The sequence below is a fragment of the Cyprinus carpio genome, unplaced genomic scaffold (assembly GCF_018340385.1).
Source record: "Cyprinus carpio isolate SPL01 unplaced genomic scaffold, ASM1834038v1 S000001156, whole genome shotgun sequence".
Classification (NCBI taxonomy): Eukaryota; Metazoa; Chordata; class Actinopteri; order Cypriniformes; family Cyprinidae; genus Cyprinus; species Cyprinus carpio.
Genome location: NW_024873877.1, coordinates 16006 through 20685, shown reverse-complemented (window position 1 = coordinate 20685; position 4680 = coordinate 16006). Strand labels below are relative to the sequence as shown.

General features: G+C 36.5%; 1 long non-coding RNA gene across 1 annotated transcript; it reads right to left on the bottom strand.

Moving 5' to 3' along the window:
• Nucleotides 1–2680: 2680 nt before the first annotated feature.
• On the bottom strand, nt 2681–4064 carry LOC109076379. The gene is made up of 4 exons (XR_006159093.1): nt 3718–4064; nt 3410–3501; nt 2860–3166; nt 2681–2781 (listed from the first exon to the last, which is right to left on the bottom strand). It is a non-coding gene; the product is annotated as an uncharacterized LOC109076379 (long non-coding RNA).
• Nucleotides 4065–4680: the final 616 nt, after the last annotated feature.

The window sequence follows — 4680 nt, the reverse complement described above, 5'->3', positions numbered from 1 at the left end:
TCAGGTTTCATGCCATTGGCACTTTATTCGAAGGATTGTTTACAATTTCACAGCATAAGCTATGAAGCTGTTTTCCCACTATTTAACTGAACGGAGCTGCATGTGAACAGCACCTGAATCAAGACTGACTGCCTTTAACTAAAAAAGAGTGTTTACTATTGTCCTTCTGCATTATGACCACGTATTTTCCGTTTAATACAGGTCAGTTTAGCTTTGACACATCTGTATTATGAATAGCACTGTATAAATATAAGGAGACGGCGACTGTGTTGAAAGATGAAACGGGAGAGGATGCACACCCACCGGGGGTCTTTGCAGTGATTGTATGACTGGAGGAGTAATAACTCATCAGTTCTGACTCGAGAGTTTTCTTGTAAACCTCAGGATTGTTGTTAGTGATTCTGAGGATATTTCCGTCTGCTTGCGTACTGGGTTATTTTATGCCTGTTTACTTGTACAAATTCGTTCGAAATAGACTACAAGTCTAAAAAATATAACGCAACTATGATTTTAAATAAACTGTAATTTGCTGAGGACCCTCTCCTTTTTGATCTTTAGCAGGTGTTTGTATATCCTTTATAATAAATATACAATACCCTTGTAAGTGCCTCTCATAAATATAGCTATATATAATGGCTGTTTTTTGTTTACCTATCTTTATTTCACACAACATTGATGTACACGCATGCATTCAGACATAACATTCAGCTGGAAATTAACGTCACCCAAAGATATTTTGTCCTTTTGTGTATAGTTGAAAAACCTTTTTAGAAGTTAAATAACTATACTATACCGACTTTTATGTATCTTACTCAGTATCAAAATAACTAAAATGGAAAGGAATTATTTATGTGTCTGCTGCTGCCTGGCAGCCTCCTCCGATTTGCCGGTTTTAGTGGCAGCCACTTCTGTGCCAGCTCTGATTTAACACCGAACCCCCTCTCCTAGAAAACGGGCGCGGTTTTTCAATCTTTTTAGAAAATACACTAAAAATATATATTTTGCCATAAGTAAAAGTTATTACATTTAAAAAATAAAAGCTTAATGTAGGCTTTATTTTAGCTACAAACAGATTCTGTGTTTAGATAAAGAGCTTGTGTGGAGGAACATGTTTTAGAGATGTTCAGCTAAATATATCCTCAACATTTATAGAGTGTCTCATAATGTATTTGCTGTGCATCCTCAATCACTCAAATGGGAAATGTGTAATTTAGCTCTAAAGAACAACCTGTATGTCATATCCACTTCACAGACAATACTGAAAGGACTAAAACTGATTCGTGAACCTCTTCGCAGCTTTATACAGATATCAATGCCAGTTTAATGTTGTTTTTTCAGCTTTATTCTACATAAAATGTATAATGATGTAATAATAATGCAACAATGAGAGGAGATATGCAGAACTTGAGTGACTTCAGTGTTTACTTAGACTGACACTTTTATGAATGTATTCACATTTATTTTTTGGTTTTATTACTTTCTGAAAACAATGTAGTCCCAAGTAATAAGTGAATTCCAAGCCTTGAAGAAAGGTCAACTTAAAACTCTACTCAAAAATGTGACTTAAAATATACTACAACTTCAGGTTATTTAATAATGTAATTCTCCTTGAAAAGTATAATTTCAATGCATTGTTACACAATGATCATTTTAAGCCCCAGTTTAAAAAAATATCCATAAAATATATTTAAAAGTAAAGTCAAATATATACTATAAAATTAAACAGAACTTTCAATTCAATTATATTTTTGTAAAATATTTTGTAGAAAATATACTACTTACAGGGTTGTTTGAAAGTGTGTTCAAAAGTTGTATTGTGAAAATAGGCAAATACTTTTTTATATATTTAAAGAATAGTTCATTAATTATTAGAAATTGTGCAATGTAATTTAAACCGTGATATGATTAACACAACAAAAAGCAACTGGCTTTTCACTAGACCTTCAAATTATACTGCTACAGCTTTTCCCTTTCACAAATTTCTTCCTGTTCTTTCCTCAAAATATCGATAGAGATAAGCCGTGCAGCTCCACCAGACAGCATTCGAGGCGTCTGAAAACAATATAAATAATAATAATACAACAAACTTCTACATAAATGAATTTAAATGAATGGAAAGAAAAAATATTTGTTGTATATTCTATGTGGGATCCATTGAAAAGTGGATTATTTTATGAATGCTATTAATAATTTCATGCACAAAAGGGGCATTTCTTAAAGCCAAAAAAAAGAAATCCTGCCTTGAGGTCCTTTGCTGATCCCGCTCCCCTCTCGGTTCCCCCCCAACATACTTTCCTGTCCTCCTCGCCATGTACTCTCAAAATAAAAGGCACAAAAAACCCATTACTTAAAAAAAAAAAAAACTAAAAGAATAAATAAATCATACACCTCTTAATTTAACTAAATTCCAAAACACCCCTGCTCCCCATCCACACACACAAACCCTCCCAGGCATCATACAGATACGAGAACCACAGATATAAAGGAACCCTGAACTCACTGCCTGTCCATCAGGGGAGCGTGTCCTCCGTGGTGGCACACGTCCCCTCTGAGGCTTCTTCCTGGGAGGAGAGAGATCAGGAGATCGGAACCGACATCTTCCACTCATGCCTTCTACTCATCAAAATCCAACCAAATACCCATCCTTACTCCCCTCCTCCACGACGACTTCTTCGATGATACTAATCATAATATTCTGAGCATTTGCCTTTTCGTACTCGTCTTCTGGTCTGTGAAAGTCATCTGAAGAGCCAGCTTTTGTCTTTCTTCTGTGTGGACACTCTGAAAAAACAGATGATTTTTGAGCTACATAACTCATAGTGTAAATGTTGCTTCTGATTTGTGGATAGATTTCTGCACCTTTATCATGCAGCCTTTGAGTTCTGGAGTGTGAGCTCTTGTGACTCTTTCTTGGAGGGGAAGGTGATAAGGAATCATGCCGTCTGTTTTTGTTCTCGGCACTGTGTCTTTGAGGTGAGAGATCTGGTGAGTCATGACGACCTCTTCTTTGGGGTGAGAGATCCGGGGAGTCGAGGAAGGAGAGTTTCTTTATACCTTTTATCTAATGCAGAATCCTGGGTTTCTCGGGGATCACTATCCACCTGCCTGTCCCGAATGCCTCAAGCTGCTTGATCTCATCTGGGCGTTCATCTATCACTTCTGCAATCTAAAAGAGGAGGATTTCCAAAAGGAGTAGACATGTAATGCTGCTGCATGCATAGCCATACATAAAATCCATTTTCCATAGCCAGTGTACTTTTTAAATAGTGATTAGTAACGACCAGACTGTAAATCAGTATTTACGTTGGCTGTGAAAGTGTTACAAAAGCACTTGGTGTGCATACTCAGTAGGATTTTCACTACTTTAATTACTGTTTGTAGTGAGACTTTAAAAAAAGCATGGTTTTACACATCACAGGTGCCTCGTTGTCATCTTCTTCTTTTTCTTCTTTCTGAGTTGTCAGTTGCTTCCAGTCAATGTCGTCATGCACAGTTTTCACCCTGTAGTTTATAATGAGATAAATGGATGGAATTCAGTCCCTCCTACACTTTGCTGAAAGCAACCTTTTTGCCATTTCCTACTTTCTAAAATGCTGCGCATGTAGTCAACTCTGTAACTATCTGAGGCTAAGCCATAATGTCATTATGTTCAGTTGTGACTCTGGGTAACGCGAGCTAAAATCTGCATTTCCGTTAGGTGTGACCGATCATATTTACCCTCTCCCCGTGGGTTTCGGCAGTTTCTTCTTAAGCTTCTTCTCTTTAGACTTCTTGCCAGCTTAATCACTAGATAAATACTGTTTAAGGTAATCTGCTTTAGAGAGTGCAGCACTTTTGCTTAAGCCCATGGAAGTAGGCATCTTGTTTATGTATTACGTCACTGACTGAACGGACGCTGCTAAGGGACAAAAACCACAACGCGAAATAAAACTCAAAATTCTTTACGTTTTAGGAATAATAAATTCAGTGAATGGAATAGGAAAAAGTTTTGCAAAGAAAGGTGTTGAAGATTATTCATAACTGTTAAGCTTACAAAGTTTAAAGTATTTTACCCTAACGCGGCTTTTGTCATTTGAAAGAAATTACTCGCTTATAGAGATCGCTAAAACATGTGACCAACTGGGCGGCAACGTCATCAGAACGCAAAGAATTATGGGTATGTTTGGCCAGTTTACCTGGGCTGGCATAGCAGGCTAGTGTTCTGGCATAAAAATAATGAAAAATTAGCGTGAAAACCAGAATATAATCGTACAAAATGCAGCGGACTAAAGAAAACATTGTCGGACCATACCGCCTAAAACTAAATCCTAATGCAAAGACGAGATATGACGAGAAAAAAGGAATCAAAGGACTGGATCCTTACGAGCAGAGCGATTGGTCAAGGGACATCAAACTGTTGCCCAACTTCCAGCACCCATATATTTACAACTACATGATACTAAGTGTTAGTGCATACACACACAAAAAAGACTTTTTATAATGTAAATGTATTCATTTAAATGTATTTACATGTTAAATATGTAAAGAAACTGAAATTAAGTTGGATTGTTACTACTATTTAAGTTATGTAATTGTGTTTGCAACCAAAGAACACTGATTTTGCACAATTTTTCCTTAATACAGATAAAGGAGGCAGAATTTCATTCAGTCTTTGTGTATTTTATTTACAGACATGGCTAA